At 39.4% G+C, this 20,917-nt stretch overlaps 1 protein-coding gene across 3 annotated transcripts in view; it reads left to right on the top strand.

The window, feature by feature from the left end:
- LOC127576747 (serine/threonine-protein kinase 32C) overlaps positions 1 to 20,917 on the top strand; it is a 202,016-nt gene that overhangs the window by 16,393 nt on the left and 164,706 nt on the right. The window lies entirely within an intron of this gene.

The raw sequence follows: 20,917 nt of genomic DNA, 5'->3' as shown, positions 1-20,917 counted from the left end.
GTGTGCACTTTGCCATGATTTTTGAGCCAGCACATGAAGGAATAACTAAGGTGGGTTGCTCTCTAATGTGTATGTGAATTTTCTTTCACTCTGACCCCTGTGTTGGCTGATTGTCCCTATACCTTTCCTACAGCCTTTCCAGGCCTCTGTGGTGTTGAGTATATGTGACTTCATTTTGGAGTGGGGGTTGCCTCACATGTCTCCTCCTGCTATACCTTATCTGCTGGGCCATCTTTGGGAATGAAAATTTCAAAAAAAATGCCTGTTTTGGAAATCTGAAATAAAAACAGAAAATGATGGAAACCCTGAACAAAAGAGAAACAGTTAATGTTTCAAGGTTTATGAAGGGTCTCAACCTTAAACGTTAACTCTGTTTCTTTCTCTTTTCACAGATTCTGTGTGACCTGCTGAGTGTTTCCATCCTTTTATGCTGTTGATTTTTGGGAATGACTGACTTAGGACATTCAAATTCAATAAACTGATTATACTTCTGAATGTTTAAGGACCTTATTCAGACTGTGATGAGGTCTCATGAGAGTCATTATTACTGGTAGTCTGAAGTAGGTTCGAAACCAAAATCAACACTTTTTTTTCATGATGCTATGAAGCATGTGTAGATGAGAGAAGGCTCATGTGTAGTAGAAACCATGAGGCTGAATGGGTTTTCTCTGTGCTGAAAATGTTGTGGTCATTAACAGTTGAATTTTTAAAGGCATGAAAGTTCATAATTATTCTATTACTTTTTGAAAAAAATTAACTTATTCATTTTTGCCTTATTTGCCATCTGTATTTGCAGTTTTGCTTTAAGAACATAAGGAATAGGAGCAGGAGTAGGCCATCTGGCCCATCGAGCCTGCTCTGCCATCCAATAAGATCATGGCTGATCTGGCTGTGGACTCAGATCTACTTACCTGCCTTTTCCCCACAACTCTTAATTTCCCTACTGTGCAAAAATCTATCTAACTGTGTCTTAAATATACTTAATGAGGTAGCCTCTACTGCTTCCCTGGGCAGAAAATTCCACAGATTCACTTCTCTGGGAAAAGCAGTTTCTCCTCATCTCTGTCCTAAATTTATTCCCCCGAATCTTGAGGCTATGTCCCCTAGTTCTAGTCTCACCTACCAGTGGAAACGACCTTTCTGCCTTTATCTTATCTATCCCTTTCATAATCTTATGTTCCTATAAGATCCCCTCATTCTTCTGAATTCCAGCGAGTACACACAGTCCCAGGCGACTCAATCTCTCCTCATAGGCTAACCCCCTTCATCTCTGGCATCAACCTGGTGAACTTCCTCTGCACCGCCTCCAAAGCCAGTATACCTTTCTTCAAGTAAGGAGACCAGAACTGCACGCAGTACTCCAGCACACAGTGTGGCCTCACCAGTACTGCGTACAGTTGCAGCATAACCTCCCTGCTCTTAAATTCAATCCCTCTAGCAATGAAGGCCAACATTTCCGTTCCTTCTTGATGACTTGATTTGACGTGTTCATTTTGCAGATGCATTCTCCAGCATAAAAATTCTTAGGAAACATCAACATTGCATTAATTTTTTGTGAAATTGCATCCGTTTCAAGGCAGCATAGGTGAAAATTGTCGTCACAATCAGACTTGAAAGAAGAAATCACAGGAGCCTTGTGGCAGATGTTAATGGGTGGCTGATTAAAACTGACTAAATTGACAACCTTTGTGAAAGCCAGCTCTAACCTCCCGACTTCTTCACTTCACTGTAGTGTGTTAGGCTCTGTGTGCACAACACCTTTGGGAAATTTGGGTGTCAACTACTGAATGGTAATAGCTCAATTAGAGCAATACTGACATGTATTTTCACCATTAACTTTGGCTGCATGGGTTTTCTGGACATCGATGTCTCTGATTTCTCTCAGATATAAGTGCCACCGTTTCTGCCTTGGGGCATTTCTCTGATATTCATCTTTCCGAAAGACTCATTTAACATTGACAGCTCTGTGTTCAACCCCATAATGTCCCATCCAGTCTTCTGTCTTTTTCTCTCATTCTTTTAAAACATTGTTGGGTGAGTGTCTCCACCAAACCTACCAGGCAGTGATAGAACCACAGCTGACTAAAAAAGAATCTGACTCGGGGACTTACAAAATTCTGGTCTAACATTTATTTGTTATTCTGTGATGATCTGCTTTCACTTGGGTGGAGAGATTACAATAACTTGATGTAATGGCTGACACTATGATCTCTAATATCTTCCCCCCCCCTCCTAAATTACCAGCGTAAACCTGCATACTCACAGTAGCCTTGTGGTCAACTGGCCTATGATTCTATGATGTATTGAATGAATGGCTGAAGGGCCATTCCTTCATTGCCAGACTCTGCTCTCAATTAACAGTTGTGTCTTCAACTTCTCCTTTGATCTGCTAATCCTCCTCTCTAGACCTCTGAGTTTGAGTGTGCTAGAATTCTCATTGAACTTTTACCATTTTTTTTCTATCTTGCACTTGTCTTACCACAATTAAGTTATGCTACAGAGTCTGTGCTCGTACTACTCATCATCCAACCACCCCCCCCCCCCCCCCACAATTCTGATCCATCCTGATTGCATTTTGGAAGTCTGTGAGTTAACCAGTCCAGGTTACTCTGTTGGAAGATCATCTGTTATCAAGCAAAGATGCCTTGATGGGTAATGTTCTGGGTTTATCAGCTTATTGAAGAGTGGATGAGTAAGTTTAACTCCGGCAACCATCAGAGCATTAACATTTTCAAAAGGTTTTGATGAGGCTTGTTGGAGCTAATTTTGTTATGTTTCAATGAATTTCTTTTGAGTCTTGTAGTCAGCCAAACCGTAGGAGTTCAGGGAAGAAAATAGGTAGTTCAACTTAAATAAATATCAGTCCTCCTGCGTTTTCTTCAGCTCACAGCTTGTTTTTAGAAGTTCAGTGCAGAGCCCCAAGTCTCCTCACAGCATGGGATATTAAGTTTAGTCATCTCTTGTGTGTGCAGGTCACAAAACTGCCAAATGGCTCCTTTAATCTTGGCATACTTAAGTGCATTCTCACTGCAAACTTGGCTACAATATTCATTAAAACCTACATCTTTGGTTAAGCATTTGGTTATCAGCCCTAACATCTCCTTTTGTGGCTTATTGACAGGTTTTGTCTGATAATGTTCTTGTGATTCACTTTCAGATATTTTAACCCATTAAAGGTGCTATGTAACTGCAAATTGTTCTTGAACTGTGTTTGAGATTGAAGGAAAAGAAGGCATTTGCCAATTTGTCCATTAACTTGTTTCAAGCATTGGTATTGGTTTATTATTGTCACTTGTACCGAGGTACAGTGAAAAACTTGTCTTGCATACAGATCGTACAGGTCAATTCATTACACAGTGTAGTTACATTGAGTTAGTACAGAGTGCATTGAGGTAGTACAGGTAAAAACAATAACAGTACAGAGTAAAGTGTCACAGCTGCAGAGAAAGTGCAGTGCAATAAGGTGCAAGGTCACAACAAGGTAGATCGTGAGGTCATAGTCCATCTCATTGTATAAGGGAACCGTTCAATAGTCTTATCACAGTGGGGTAGAAGCTGTCCTTAAGTCTGGTGGTACGTGCCCTCAGGCTCCTGTATCTTCTACCCAATGGAAGAGGAGAGAAGAGAGAATGAACCGGGTGGGTGGGATCTTCGATTATGCTGGCTACTTCACCAAGACAGTGAGAGGTAAAGACGGAGTCCAAGGAGGGGAGGCTGGTGTCCGTGATGCGCTGGGCTGTATACCAAGATTTAAAGAAGCAACCCTTTATGCAGATTAAGAGTTGGGAGGTCAATGCGTTTACCATCCCTTCTCATTTTGTGCACTTTCTCCTGAAGAAACCAAAATTCTCTGTACAATTTATCACATTTAGAATAACATTGTGAACTCAAATTCACCTACATTCTCTTGTTTGTAAATGAAACATCAAAAATTAGGATTTATTCGTTGTGTGAGGTAATGCACTTTCGTTTTAAAATGGAATCAGACTCTTAAATGAAGTCAGCTAAAGGCTGTAATAGAGCATAGGGACTTTCAAAATCAGGTTTTTGGCTATTCCAAAAAAATTAAATTATAACAAGGTGAAGAATATAAACTTGAGGTAAGGATGACCATATATATAAAAAAATATTAACAAGACCTCAGACCAACATGCTGTTGGGTCCACTTTAAGTCAATGATATTGAGGCTTGCAAAACTGCAATATGGATTCACTGAGATGTTGACAAATATGAAAATGAACGAAAATTAGAAATGTCATCCATTTTTGAATAGCACAATGTAGATTTTTGGACAATGTGAAGGAAGTGTTTTAAAAAAAGTTAAAGATTGGTATGGGTTTGAGAGAAGCAGAATGTGTCAGTATCAGAAAAAAAACAAAAAGGAAAAATCATGAAGCTGAAAATAATACAAATGGAGATAACATCCCTAATTTGGTGGTATAATATGGAGATCAGTTCAAATAGAGTTCTGCAGGTAATGAATATATACTTTGAAACCAGTTTCCTAGCAAACTTGCAGTTTCATATTAAAACAATTCAAAATAATTATTTGTGGATGTCACCAAAAGGAAGGTTTATTTGAAAATTACTTCATCTGTTTATGGATAAAGTTATATGATCTGCAGAATGGAAAGGAAAAAAATCAACCAAATAAATTGCTTTGTGAAATGCAGCAAGGAATGAAATTTTCCCCTGTTTCCTGCTGAACAGATACTAACTCAGCATCAATTGGGAAGTTCTTGGAATTTCTGCAGTCTTAAGAGATAATACAGCAACTTTAGAAACTGGATTTGAAGAGAAAAGGTACATCAGGTGGGCTTTTATAAATTTCCAATCATTGTAATGACTGATAGGACTTTTTTTGCTTGCAACCATATGGATGATGGGAAATATAGTTTATTGAGCAACATTGTAGCAGAAAGAACATGAGAATGTACAAGAAGCTCCTGTAGCAAAATAGAGAAGCTACTTTATTCCTGCAGCGTTGAAGAAATGTGTTTTCCATTATAAGATGAGAGGGGAAACTTGCAGATCGTTGTACAATTCTCAGTTCCATTCCTCGTAATGTAGTTCATGATACTGATGATTTCTTAACAAAAACCTAATTACTTTTCATTGATTTTAAATGACATTTGTCATTGTCAAATTTCCCCCAGTCTGTGTTAAACAGAAATAAATGAGCCAACCACAACCTGTGGCCAAAGAGACAGGGAAATCTGCAGTGAGAACATAGTTTCATAACTCAAAATCTTTCCAACCATCTTGGCGCAAAACAGGAATTACCTGGATGTGTAGCTCTAACAATGATGTATGTCATACAGGACAAAACACCCTTCTCGAATCAAACATTAAAAGTTTGCTCCTTCCATCACTTGGCACCATGGCTATAGTGTGTACCATCTACAGGATGAATTATCAACTTGCCAAGGTTTCATTGACAGAACCTTACAAACCTGAGACCTGTAGTACCAAAAAAGGCGAGAGCAGCAGTGACATAGAAATATGGCCATCTGCAAATTCTCCTTTAAGTTGTACACCATTGTGATGGCAACATAATGGCCTTTCATCCTTGTCGTTAGCTGTAGGTTCTGATACTCCTTACTGGATGGCACCAATGAACCGGTAGGACTGCAACAATTCAATAAGATGACTCATCATTATCTTCTTGAAGGATATAGGATTTGGGTACTAAATACTGCTCTTACTCGTGGTACATCCTGGGTACAAGCAAGTTGGGGGAAAAGAACAAACTTCTTGATTTTCAGGTGCTGAGTGAGTACCAAAACGTCTAATATGAAAGTTAGAAGCAAACTATCCTTAATAATTTGAGGTCCACAAACTGCCATGTTGCTTAGGAATAAATGGCTCATAACTGAAACAGCTGATAGGTTCTACTAAATGTATAGTTAAGTTTGAGGATTGCTCTGTGCTTTTAATTTACCCCAGACCACCAGTTGCATTTTTAAAAAAAAATCAGGTCTCATGTAATTTCACAGGTGTCCTTCAGAATCCACCACCAAAGTGTTAAGCTGGTTAAAAATATTTAATTGAGTATGGGGTGCGAGGAACAGGCTTTCCTTTGTCAATACTGTACTGAAGCCATGGTTTGTAATTAACTGCTGGCTGTGGCTCACATTTCTCCCACGAATGACATTGTTGACCTCTTTCTCCCAATTGCAGAGAAGGTACCCTCAGGGAACCACCTCTACCTGATCCTGGCAGCAGCACTTTTGCTACTTGCCACCCTCCTTGGGATTACTTCCTAATCTCCTTTATGGAGTTTGCTGAGGAGAGATCTTCAAAGCCCTCTTGCAGGGTGGCAGTCAGGGACAACCAATAGATATCTGCAGCTCACCAGCTCTAATGTCAAGGCTTCAAACCTGTCTAATATTCATTCAAGTGCAGAGAATATTCCCAGCTCCCCTGTTTTGGTTTGCAATTAAATGTTTTTTGGCAATCTTGTTGAAATATGCTCTGGGATTACTTAATGGGTAACTATTTCATGATCCTTACTCTGTGCTGGTTGTACTTAGCCTTTCCATTTGCACTTCTAACTCGCTATTACTATTTTGTCTGTTAAACATTCTTAAATTATCAATAACCTGATACTTGATTAAATCAGGTACAAGTGTAACAGACACTGTATGCATGACTCTGAAGTGTGATCGTGTCTCTCCAGCACAGATATTTGGTTACTTAGTTTAAATTGTGTAAAAATAACTAATATTCCCTTGAGGTCAAAAAAGTGAGCAGGAACCATGGCAACATAAAACATTGTCAAAGTAGCTTGCTTTAAAACATAAAATATTTGAGAGAATATTTTATAGTTTTGTAGAGACTAAATTAGGTTTTCATTTTAGATAAATTACTTTATTCAGGTTTAGAGAAAGTGGATTGAGAGATGGGGATTGAGTCATCATTTCTTCTACTTTCTGCTCACTCGATTGATATTTCCTTCCTCTTTAACCCTCCCAGATCCATCTCCTATAATCAGGCCTTCCTTCACTTACCCTTTTAGGATAGCCTGTCTTCTCAAATTCATATCCCTTCAGCAATTCTCCACTATCCTACTCTTCTGCCATTGTTCCAGACTTGACTCCGTCTTGGCAAACTGCAGCTTCTCTTCCCATCCTTCAGATCCCATCTAAACACTCAACGGTGTCTCCTTTGAGCCGTAACCTCAACTGCTATATTTTATTCTTTCATTGACCTCACCATCTAGTAATCCCACTGGGGCTAGTTATTCAAATCTGCTCATCCAACTCAATCCACCATGTGTTGAACCAGTGGACTCTGCCAATGGATTAGCAGTCACCAATTCTCTCCACATCTCATTTCCCTCATGAACAAGGTCGTTGTTATACATGAACTCAATGAAGATTATTGAATCAAAATCAGAGGCTTGATGGAAAGATGGTAAATGCAGTTTTCCCTGCGTTGCCATCACATTCCTTGGCCAGACCATTATTGATGGTGGAGTACTTTCTATCTTGGTCAGTCTTCCTACTCCTCTGACACTTCATGAGTATCTTGCCTTGTTCCAATCCTTGTATAAAATCTTTATTCCCTACTGAATTCCCAAATATAATTTAGAAAAAGAAATCTTGACATTTTCCTACCTTTGCCTCTGCATTGAGTGAATTCTAATCTTGGTAATTTCAGTTTCAATTTTAATTTGCCATGCTTTCTTTATTCTGACTTAATTGGGTTATTATTGTCACATTTACTGAGGTACATTGGAAGAACTTGTCTTGCATACAGATCAATTCATTACACAGTGCATTGAGATAGTACAAGGTAAAACAATAACAGTGCAGAATAAAGTGTAACAGTTACAGAGAAAGTGCAGTGTGGGTAGACTGTAAGGTGCAAGATCATAACGAGGTGGATTGTGAGGTCAAGAGTCCACTTTATCGTACTAGGGAACCATTCAGTTGTCTTACAAAAGTGGGATAGAAGCTGTCCTTGAGCCTGCTGGTACTTGCTTTCAGGCTTTTGTATCTTCTGCCCTCGTATAATCTGTGCCACTTGTATTCACACTTGCTTCCTTTGACTTAGCATCTCATGCATCGCTACTCCTATTGGGGTCATCTCTGATCACTTCTGTATATCGTTGTTCACTTGCATTAGTCTTCCCCTACCAACTCCACGCCCTTCTTTGTCTGCTTTTGCAAATTGATCTCTTCCAATTCACATGTATCTTCACTTCCAAAATCTCAGTTGTCCAATCCTCATCTTTCAAACACAACTTCATCCCCATCTTTGCACTATTTTTCTATTATCTCTCACACAAACATGCCCATGAAAAACTTGCTTGAACTGCAGGTATCCTTTCCACTGGCTCCAGCAACACTGTTTTTGAGTACAAGCTTTGTCTCGTTACTGTCTTTTGTTTGGGATTGCAAAGTTAGATGTTATACAGCTATAAAAGGGGAAGTTGTGCCAAAGCCAGAAATATTGATTGATTATGCATAATAGCACTGTGCTGATGTTGTGTACAGCAGTTTTTCCCTTGATGTGGAAGAATTGGAAATCTAATAGCAGAAAGAGCATCAAAGGGTGATAATTATTTAGGCTGTAGGCCACTCAGCAGTTGGCATAGTTTATACATGCCCGAGTTCCCCAGTTTCTTCTTGTCTGGTTACCAAAGAGAATAGTGTCCAGCTTGCAGCAGTAAGCAAATATAAGTGCAATTGGAATGTTAGTGTGCATCTTCTTTTAAGGAAATCAGTCAAGCATAGCAGAAAACCATCTGGATACTAAGCAGCACTCTGGGAGCTGCCATTTAAAGCACACCATTATCTATTGAAGATTGTCTCTCAGTTCTAAGCTCACTAAAAATGTTTACCCACAAGACCTTGCATGGAATTGTGGAAGGGGTAATGGTTCTCAGTGGGACTAAAGCCAAGGATGCACAGGGTGGACTTAAAATTTTTCAACCAATCTTTCTCTATTCATAGAATGCTGTTGCCATGCAACAGCACAATGAAAGGTTCCTGCCTGCTTCCTCACTATCAGTTTATATGTAAACCCATTGTGTGTTACCTGAGCACTAAGAACTGACCATTTTCTCTTCTTGAAGCCCATGTTACACATGGGATCCTTGCTTGATGCTTGACACCTGAATGAACCATGCTGTGTGGTGAAGGCTATCTACTAATGCCACCTTTCTGAGAGTAGACTGAGGAAGATGTCTTTTCAGCCTTGCAGTCGTCCTTTCCATGATGCACATATGAACTCCAGACGGCTTGACACAGCAGTGGTGACGCGAATGCTTCATGCTGTGGTAACCTATACCAGAGAAAGATTAATGACTCATACAGGTATTGTGTGTGCATTATAAGGCTACAAATGGTATAACTAAGCAGTATTGTACCTTGTGATGAATCCTGGTCATATTTGACATCGGAACAAAATTATGGTTTCTAGTCTAGTGACAGTTGTGCAAAAGTAATTGAAATATCTTCAGATCTTTAGGTGATAGATAAGAAAATAGTCTTCCCCTGTAATGCAGATTGTGCAGCTGAGTGGGCGCTGAAAGAACCAGTCTCATTCTTGCATACCAGCAGCTATGTTGTTTTGTAGTACCTGCAGCTGAAGGGCCATAGTAATGTTCCCTTTAAACACAGGCAGTAAATAATACCTGAAATGACTGCTTCATCTGTTCTTAAGAAGTGAACATTGCAGGCCTCACCCATTCCCATCCCAGTATATCCAGTTTCAATGTGTGAAACTCAAACTGGGAGTGAAAATTGGCCATGAACCCAAAATTTTGGCTTTGCTCATTGGAAGACTGTCATGATGCCAAGATGTACTAGTAGTTTGGGCTCATAAAAAGTATCATGAATGGCACAGTGAAATTAGTGGCAATGAATACCAGATACTCTAGGGTCTGTACTGAATATTTTAGTGGACATCCACTGAAACGTTGGGATAGTAGCAGAGAACATTACAAATGATGTTTGTAGCTTCAAGGAGAATTCTAAATTAAAGGCGTGAGTAGTAATATTTCCAGTCACTTTCTGATAAAATTCATGTATTTCTGCAGTGTTTAAGTTAGGATGTGACCCTTCAAATCTCATCTCCATGCAAATGTCTTTTGTATATATAAAAAAAATGATTAGTTCTTTTTTTAATCAACCTAATTCTGATATAGATGCAAAGTCAATTGTAACTGGTTTTTCAACTGCACGCTTGATGGGATTAAGAAAACTCATTTTAAACGTATAGACTTTTTTCAGTTAAATGCATGATTGATTATTATTTTCAAAGGTCAATTACATAAAACTACAGCAGCAATAGCAAGATTTTTCATTAAATGAATGAGTGATTGGTTAGAAACAGGTCTAATTAATTAGAAACTATTTGGGAAAAGTTAAGGTAGATTGGCTGGTTTGCCATCAAAAAGATTATGACAAAGAAAAGTAATACCTTACCATTAAATGTGAGAAAATGCTTTTTTTTTGTGTTTGAGTTTGATAAGGAACTTTCTACTCTAAATATGTAGCTATGATGCCACAGGTTATTTCTTATTTCATTATTTACATGCTAAATTTGCTTGTATTGTGACAGAAGATAAGTCTGATGTGATACTACTTTGCCACTTCAGAAGACAGAAATGAAGGCATTGTAATGTAGATTGTTGTGTAAAGGCAGCTGAATTTTTTTTGTGTTCCTGATTACACTAATGAATGTCTGTGATATTCAGAAGCAGTTCAAAAATAGTAAAAATGAAGCAGTATAATAGATATCTAACAAAATAATTTTTAGAAGAATGAATAGCCCAAAAAACCTATAAAAGCCTAAAACATACAAAATAAATCTGAAATAATTCTTAATAAAAGTGACTTGTACAGTATATCTGTATGCCTCCTAAAGCTTGCCCTATTAAGCCCAATTGGAATTGAGATTTTTTGGTAATATGCCAGGTCAGACCCGGCATAGCATTAAAGTAGTGATTTTCCCAGTGTGATATTGGGGGAAATCCAGCAAGCCTAGACTTTTATAGATGTAGGGTGGAGAGCATTCTAACTGGTTACATCACAGCCTGGTATGGAGGCTCCAATGCACAGGATTGCGAGAGGTTGCAGAGGGTGTAGACTCAGCCAGCTCCATCAAAGCTCTCCCCACCATCAAAGACATCTTCAAGATTGAGGCAGTGCCTCAGTAAGGCGGCATCCATCACTAAGGACTCTCGCCATCAGGACATGCCCTCTTGTTACTACCATTGGGGAGGAGATACAGGAGCCTGAAGACCCACACTCAATGATTTAGGAACAGCTTCTTCCCCTCGCCATCAGATTTCTGAATGGTCCATGAACACTACCTTGTTATTCCTTTTTTTGTGCACTATTTATTTTGTAATTTATTGTAATGTTTATGTCTTTGCACTGTACTGCTGATGCAAAACAACAAATTTCACGACATTTAAGTCAGTGATAATAAACCTGATTTTGATTCACTGCTGGTTTCTGCCTAGAGTACAGATAGAGTTCAGTGGCACAATAGAGTAATGATTTGGCCTACCAAGTTTGTCACTAAGTCCTGGATTTCCACGTTTGACAGCACCTTCATGGAAGTTTGTGCTCCTTCTGTAAAATTTGGCAAATAATTTCATTTGCTAGGAATTTTCTTGAAGGGTTAGGGCATTGGGTAGGTGATTGATACATTGGTATAGCTTGTAAGTAGTAAGACCTGTATGACTAAGCAGTAACAGGCTGTGCATATTGATACATTGCAAATATTTAGAGATTCTGGAGGTACCATTGATTTGGATGCCTGCCTACTTGCTGCCAAAATGGTCTCTCAGTTTCTGCCGCCTTGATATTGGAGGCCTGTGGCACTTGCCTGCTTTGTCGACATTCACAGACTGCAGTTAAATTGCAAGATTTGAGCTCCAATTTGCAAGTCTTTCAAAACTTGCAATTTGGCCAGCAAGTTTTCCCACACTGTTTGTCAAGTGAGTGGTACTCGGACACATGGGCAGAGGACAGCTTGTGTAAGCATTCTCGGGATGTTTCAGGAAACGTATATCCCTAAAATTGAAGTCACCAGAAAGGGTGGGGTGTCTTTGCACAAGTGTAATTTATGTACTGGGTTTTACAGTATTGCCATTTAAATGGCTAAATATTGGAGGTTTCAAATAACCAGGAAGATCTTTCCAATCATCTTTTGTAATCTTCTTAGTTCAGATTTCCTATTTTTGCATTGCTTTGCTTTTCCACATACTATTTTGTTTGGCTCAAAAAATTAATTTTGACACATTTTCAATACGCTGACTCAACTAAACTATTTCTGAAGAATGTCAATTTCATTTTGAAAAGTGTCACTGTCGGGCCACAAGACTGCATGCAGCTTTGCCACCATTCATATACTGAATATGCTTGCTGTGCTGAAGAGCTGCATGCATGGGAGTTTGCAGGAGTTTAAATTTGCCAGCTTTTGCAGGGGAAATCCTGTAATGTTGCGCAGGTGGGTGGGGTGGTGGTGGTAGTGGTTGGGGTGCATATACCCATAACCTCAGCTTTTTCAAAATATTATTTTGGAAGGAAACTCATGTCTTGCTATGCCCCACCTTCACACCTCTGGACACCCCACCCCAACGCATGCTTCTGGTTGCCTCTGGCATAAACAGGGCATTCAGTCAACTTATCCATCTAAATACCTTTTTAAATATTGCTATTGTTCTACCACTTCCTCTGATAGCTCGTTCCACAAACCTATCACTCTCTCTATGTGGAACAACTTGTCCCTCACATCCCCTTTAAATTCCACCCCCCCCCCCCCACCATAAATCTATTGCCCTCTAGTTTTAGACTCCACTAACCTGGGAAAAAGACTGTTACCATTCACCCCACCTATGCTCCTCATGATTTTATATGACCTCCTATTAGGTTACCCCTCAGCCACCTATGCTCCAGGGGAAAAAGCCCCAGCCTATCCAGGGAACAGTGACTCTGTTTCTCTCCCCACTGATGCTGCTTGACCTGCTGAGTGCTTCCAGCATTTTCTGTTTTGCACTTGATGGACAGATGCCAAAATATGATACAAATTTGGGACAGCTTACCTGCTTTTCATTTCTTTTTTGGTTTGCTATCAACTTGCATTGCCAACTTCAATGCTTTGTTTGATATTTCTATTCTCTTCCAACCCCATTTAAATTCTTAATGTCATCTTATTTTTCATACCAAAATCCAAATATTTTGGTTGCCTGTGTTAAAGTTTATTAATATCATCGTGTAATTTGTTGAAGTCCTCTTCACTGTTCATAGCCTTTCTAATTTGATGTTAACTGCAAATTTAGAAATGTTTCTTCATACCAAAGATCAAGTCATTTAATATAAATCATGCCAGCACCAATGTTTCTTCATACCAAAGATCAAGTCATTTAATATAAATCATGCCAGCACCAATCCGTGAGTGACCTCACTTACTGCCCTCTGAACAGCTACCCCTTGCCTCTACTCTTAGGTTGATTTCCGTTCTGCAGTCAGGTAGCTATCTGCATTAATGAGGCTAATTGATTTCAATTATATTTATTTATTGAGGCAGTACCTTGGTAAATGTACTGAGAGTGTGTGTCTGTGTCCTGGTAGTATTTTGGTTCACAGTTTATGTTAATTGGGAAGTAGTAAGAAATTAATGATTAGTTTTGTTGAAGGCTTCACAAATGTCAGGATAGATGTCTCTGAGTTCATTACGTGATCTTTTAGTGCTCCATTATGGGATGGGTGGGTGCAGGAGGAGTCAAAGGAAGAAATTGTATGCAACTCTGAAGGCAAATAGAATACTGTTTTCAATCTATTATGGCATTTTGTGTAAACTAATGATGTCATCTTGAACTCCCAATCCTCCTTAAAATAATGTTGTGTGTCTTTGGCATTGATGGGCTCATAACATGTTTGGACAAGACTGAGAGCCCAACTTTCATTTAGATGTTGCAGTTGGTTGTTGGAGATTAGTGAGATAGCCCAATGTGTTTCCCTGAAAGTTATCACTTTGTAGTTCTGGACTGTCTCAGCAGTTCTGGATTTTGCATGTCTTGTTAATGGCCTCCTGTAGTGTAGAGAGAAATAACGAAGGTGCACTCAGATCAAGTTGGTAAATTATGTATGTTACATGTATAAACATTATTATTTAGAGTATTCAGAGCAATTAAATTTGTACGTTGCAGCAGCAATAGGTTTTCCATGACAGTCAATTTGGTAAGCCTGATTCTATCACTAAAATGAACCCTTTCATTTTACCTGTAACCTTACAATCTTCCTTTCCCTCATTTTGATTTAGTTATTTCTGATCACATTGTTTTACTTTTCAAAATGCTTCCTTTTATCTTGGTGTTAGTTGTGAGACAACATTTTATTTTTCATTCCACCTCCCCTCTGTTGTGTGAGCGTTTCTCCATTTGCTGCCATTCTCTGAACCAATGTATTTGTTCACAAGGCACAGTCTTTGTTTTTACTTATATAAACAGCTCCTTTACATCTCTGCACTAATTGGTGTTGGTTTGTAAAGCAACCTGAAGACATTATCAATGATCTGAAATGAAGGAAAAATTGAATTCTTTTAAAATTGTATTTGGCTGCTTTTTCTTAAGCAGTCTCTTGGGATCAAGGTTGACTTGCTTCCACTTTGGCTTTGAGGTAGTTAATGAGACCAATGTGAGGACTGCAGACTCTTCCGCAGATAGGGCAGAAGGTGCCTGGTGGGTAGTTAGTGAGGTGGTGCAAGGTTTGCGTGTGCTCAGGATACATGACCTCAAGGTTCTCAACACCATCCCCAATGCTGCTCCTCCACTTTAAGTACTGGTGGGTCAGAGGTTCTCTGAAGACGGTAGGGATGTTGCATTTCCTCAAGGGGGCTTTGAGTACATCCTTGAATCTCCTGTCTCTTCCTCTGACAGAGCTGGGAATAGAGTAACTATTTCAGCAGTCTGGTGTTGGGCGTGTGCATTGTGGCTTGTCCAGCATTGCTGGCTGAGAGTACTGGGGATACTGATGTTGGTTCGCTTATACCTCCAAAGGATTTGGAAGATTTTGCTTCTGTTACCCTACAAAACCTACTCAATGAATTACTATCACCCTCCATGGTTCTTTGTAATGATCATTGAGCAGTTGCATATTATTTTGTTCGGTTATGTCCATTTCTTTTAAATTTTTCATTTTGAACAGTGATGATGCTTTAATCTTGTTAGACAAGTGTTGGGAGTTGAATTAATATACATAATAACCTTGAAACATTGTTAGTTGAATGATTATATCTATGATATTAATTCAACTTCTGAGACTATTTTAGACTATGATTTTTCTAAGCGAAGACTTCCAGTAATGTCACTAGTTCTTGATATTCATTCAAAATATTAGTAGATCTCTGCACCTTTATTCATGGTCATTTGAAACTCTGGGGGAGATGTCAGACCTGTCATAGACCCTCTGTGACATTGGTGCGTCAGTGTGATAAGGCATTTCCCTGTCAGTGCATTCACTAAATGTAGAGAAACAACCGCATAGAAAAGAGATCAATTTTGCAAGATCAATTTTGCAAAATCAATTTTACCCAGTGATTTTGTGTCCACTTTGAAATTGGACTGAGCAATTCTAGGTGTGATGCTTGTTAACAAGCTTAACATTTTCACTATGTCAGGTGTGTCCTTTATGACATCACCATTCATTAAACATGAGAAATGGAAGCAGGAGTAGGCCACTTGCTTTTCAATAAAATCATGACTTTTGTTTTTAAACCTCATCGAAACTTTCTGTGCAAACCTGATATCCTTGATTCCCATAATATATACAAATGTATCATTTTCTTTCTTGGATATACTCAGTGACTGAGTCTATTTGGCTCTTATAGATAGAGAATTCCAAAAAAACCTACCACCCTTTGGGTCAAGGCGTCTTCACTCATGTACTTGAATCCTTTTGCAATAAGTGTCAGTGGACCATGTGCCTTACAGTAGCTGCATGTTACCTTTCAGTTGTTAGTGCACAATCTTCTTTTCCTCACCATTTAAAACAAACACTCTGGTTTTCTATTTATTCCACCAAAGTGGATGGCCTAATATTTTTGTACACTGTCATCTACCATCTTGCCCATTCATGTAGCTTGTCCATATTATACAGAAAACTTGGAAATATTACACTTTATTCCCTCCTGAAACTCATTAATATAGTTTGTGAACAGCTGGGGCCATGGCACTTGTCCGTGTGGCACCCTATTATTCCCAACTATTCAACCCAAAATATGCCCATTTATTCATGCAATGGCTGTCTTTGCCCTTCCCAGCATAAATTGGAGTGGGAACCCACTCCTGTCGTGGAACAGTCTAACTTGGAGCACTTCACCTTGCACTAATTTTTATTTTTCTCATTATTTAAAGGGACACTCTGACATTGTGAGATATGACTAGGGAGGCTCAGAATTCACTGAGACTGCTTGTACACCTTCCAAAATCCACAGTATCTGCTAAAATTTAGAGCATTTCTCCAGCATTTAGCTGCTATGATGTACATGCAATGGTTATTAAGTGGTGATGCTGGCAGCACCTCATTATTGGAGGCACCATTATGGTAATGACTGGCCACTTTGTGTTGGTCAGGATCCTTAGGGCTAGAAGCAAAGATATGCCCATCAGTGAAGAACCAGCTCCCACAGAGTCTTCAGAGACACAGTATACTACCAGGACCTTTCCAATGAACAATGAATTCACAAGCTCAGGTTTTCCAAAGTTGCGATCACTGAGGTATGTGAAATGCAGTACCTGCTCTCTCTGGAGTTGAAGGTCATATTGACTTTCATGTTCCTTGTCACAGGATGTCAAGTGAGCACAGCAGATTTCTGCCATGTCTCTTAGTTTTCCTCCACAACTTCATACCAAAGTCACCCAGCTGTAATTCTACTGGAGAAATAATTTCTTCGATATTGATTTTGCTGAGGAACAGAAGGCAACTCGAACAGTAGGATTTGCTAACATTGGTGACTTCCCATGAATGCAGGCGGCCATGAGGACTCCCATTATCAGGAACCTTTTCATCATTAGGAAAGATTTGCGCCCCCTCAATCCTGCTGGAATGAATGAATCCCAGATATGGTTATATAAATGGCTTGCTACAACTGTGGTTTATGTCTCAACCTGAGTCAACTTATGAGGACATGAAATTCACTTCTACATTGCTACTTTGAATGACGAGTCTCATAACCGGAGAAGGTAATCAGAACTACCTCCTGCCAGGTACTACTTGTGTGGCCCTGGTGGGTCTCCTGGACCCCTTGATGCAGAGGACATCCCTCTTGGTATGTGTATCACTAACCAGGAATCCTTTCTATTTCTCTGAGTGAACCTGGGAGCACTCTCTCTCTCTTCCCTGAAACCTCCTTTTCCCCCACAGCAATTGAGTGTGTTGTTGCGATCTGACTGCTATGGGCAGGATGTGTTCTCGGGCTGATGCCCTTCTCAAACTGGAGCATAAGAAATTGTCAGGAACTGCATTCAAATGAATTTGGTCTCATTTTATCATATATTTCAAGGTGTAAACCACCTAAACACTGTTCCTAATGTCATTTTTGGCTAATTTCATGATCTTTATTGCAACCATCAGACCTCAAACTTCAACTCTGTTTCTCTGTCCACAGATCATCATCCTGGCCTGATGAGCATTTTGAGTACTTTCAGCAAATCTCCTGTTACTTCTTAAAAAGTGATCCCATGAATAATAAATGAACAGAACAGCACTACAAATCTACATGGGATCTGGAAATGCAACATGGTGTGATGGACATCCAGCCCCCTTACTGAACACAAGAAATAGGAGCAGGAGTAGGCCACCTGCTTCTGCATGCCTGTCCCACCATTTAATATGATCATAGCTGACCTACCCAGGCCTTAACTCCTCTTCTGTTCCAGATCCCATTATTCCATGAATGCTAAGTGTAACGATGTAGCACAGCAAGAATTGGTGAATTCCAATTTCTAGGTTAATGTATCCAGCTCCTGAGGTTTACCATGTGCATCAGATAGCTGGACAACTGGAAGATTCTTGGCAGTGCCAAAGCTACTGATTTAAATTCCAAGGCAAATCCTGCACAGTAAGTTGTAGCAGGCTGAGTGAAATCATGGAGACATGACAGTATACAGAATTGTTGCCTTGAGCAATGTAACATCAATATTGACAGCTGATAAAACTTGCAGCTGATTTCAGATTATGAAACCTGGAGCTATGAGCCAGCATAAACATCAGTTGGACTATAGCAGCAGCTTCAGACTACATACACAAGTTTATGAAATAGCTTGCCTTTCTTGCACTGGACTTGAAGGTGAGGTTCGGACAGGTCCATGAAGTTAGGGATTTGATGCCTATGTGATCATAATTATTTTCACTGGCTGCATGTATGAGGCCTTGCAAAATACACCTCATTAGTTAACACACAATCATTGATTGATAATGATTTATTAGAGAAACAAAGGACTGCAGATGCTGGAATCTAGATGAAAAACACTATGATACTGGAGGAACTCAGCAGTCCAGGCAGCATCTGTGGAGAAAAGCAGGCGGTCAACATTTTGCTGTCATGTTTTTCAAATGATTTATTAAGTAACTGGCAGTGGGTTAATTGTAATTGGAATATCACTCGCTGACTGAGAATGAGGCTGTAAAAAGCAACATACAAATCGTCTGGGTCAGGAAATTTTAAGACCATTTGTTAATGATGTGCTCACCTTTGTTAATTTTTTGCTTGATTGTCTTGTGAGTTGACTTGATGTGGTGCATTTAGCTATTGTTGTTCCATAGGGTGAGATTATTACATAAAATAAAATTGTTGTATAAAATAAGTCTTGCATCTTTCCTAAATTTGGTTAAAAGACATTTCAGATCTGGAGTCAAGTAAAAATCTAGATATGAACTTTTTAGTGTTATTGGATCTCGGCATTTCTTCAGAGTGTTGGGAGTTCCATACGTCACCAAGATCTACTTAGGTTTTGCTAAGAAATTGGTGACTTTGCTTTGAAATGGGATGAAGAACAGGTTTCCTATTCTACAACAGCCCACATCATGAATATATTCAGTAATCCATTGCTGCAGGAGAAATTCACACTCCACATGCCAACTTTAATGAATGGAAAATCACAGACTGCATGCTAGAGCTTTCCCAAATTCATCACTCCTTATCTTCAGGTAAGGCTTTAAATTGATTTGCTCTCTCAGGTAGAAATACCATAGCACTATTTTGAAGAACAGATGTGCTCTCTTTAATTCCTGGCCATTTTTTTTCTAATCCCTTAGTCCGGTGACACTGGTAGACAGGGTGGTGAAGGAAGGCATTTGGCACACTTGCCTTATCGGTCAGGGTATTCAGTACAAAAGTTGGGACAGCATTTTACAGCTGTACAAGATATTGGTGAAACTGCTCTTGGGGTATTATGTGCAGTTCTGGTCACCCAGTTATAGGATATCATGAAGCTGGAAAGGGTGCAGAAAAGATTCCCAAGGATGTTGACGGGACTGCATCACTTAAATTATAAGAAGAGACTGGATAGGCTGGGGCTGTTTTTCCTGGAATGTAGGAAGCTGAGGGGTGACCTTATAGAGGTACATGAAATCATGAGGGGCATAGATAAGGTAGGTGGTCAGTCTTTTTCGCAGTGTGGGGGAGACTATAACTAGAGGGCATAAGTTTAAGGTGAGAGGAAAAAGATATAAAGGGGACCTGAAAAGCCAGTTTTTCATGCAGGATGGTGGGTATATGGAATGAGCTGCCAGAGGAACTGGTAGAGGTGGGAAAAATTACATTGTTAAAAAAGGCGTAGGCAGGTATATGGAAAGGAAAGGTTTAGAGGGATATGGGCCAAATGCAGACAAGTGGAACTAGCTCAGGAAGGCACCTTAGTTGGCATGGATGAGTTAGGGCAAAGGATCTGTTTCCGTGCTGTATAACTCTGGCTCTGTGGCTCTAATCCATATCATAAAGCAACAGATTATTTAGTCATTATCAAATCTCTTTATAGCAGAACGCTGTGCAAAAAGTGGCTGCCATGGTTCCTACATTGCAGCTGTGACTGCTCTTGCAAAGATTTTATTGGCTATATTATGCTGTAGAAAGATCATAAGAAATGCTGTAAAAGTATAAATGTTGATGGCCAATTGATTTGACCCAGTGCTACTAACTGTGTAGGTTTGTTGGCAGCACTAGATTCTGATTTAACCCAATGTAAATCCCATAGAGTTGGGTTCCTTGTTCCTCTGAGTCCTCATTCTGATTTTTTACAGCAGTTATCTTCTGTGCACGGTAAGCTACTGCTCTGTTAGGACTAAATTGAAATAAGTTACTTATTTTGTTTACCCAAATCTAGATGTGTACAGACAATAAGAATTGCAGCCACCTGACTTAGAGTTATTCTGCCTTTGCTTATCTGCTCTTGTGGATTCAATATCCTGAGCTTTGATTTCATTTTACCACTACAGTCTCGGAAATAACCTTTTTTGGTGAGGTTGATGCAAATTATTTGATAACCAGACTTATTATCCCCTGATTCTTTTGCTGTTCCATTGCAGCTCATCTTTGCAGGTCTTCTTTCACATCTAGAAATTGTTACAAAAATCAGATCCGTTCTTAACACTTACAATTTTAAAAACTAGACTCCCCTTTCAAAGATGGGGCTTTCTTGTCCTTTCCTGAACTTCATGGTGCCAATGTGTTTTTACTGCTATCTCCTTGGGGAACATGTACTGCTGCTCACTCGTGTTGGCCCAGGATTTTAAAGTTGCAATTCACTTTACAGACAAATTTGTTTTATTACTATATTTGAGGCATCCTTGCTGCCCCACATGGATTCTCTGTAAAACAGTGCAAAAATACAATGAACTTGTTTTCTGACATGTTTATCTTGTTCAGTAAATACACCTATCATTTTGTTAGCTGC

The sequence above is a fragment of the Pristis pectinata genome, chromosome 12 (assembly GCF_009764475.1).
Source record: "Pristis pectinata isolate sPriPec2 chromosome 12, sPriPec2.1.pri, whole genome shotgun sequence".
NCBI lineage: Eukaryota > Metazoa > Chordata > Chondrichthyes > Rhinopristiformes > Pristidae > Pristis > Pristis pectinata.
The sequence above is the reverse complement of the archived record's forward strand: the minus strand, read 5'-3'. Positions and strand labels throughout refer to the sequence as shown.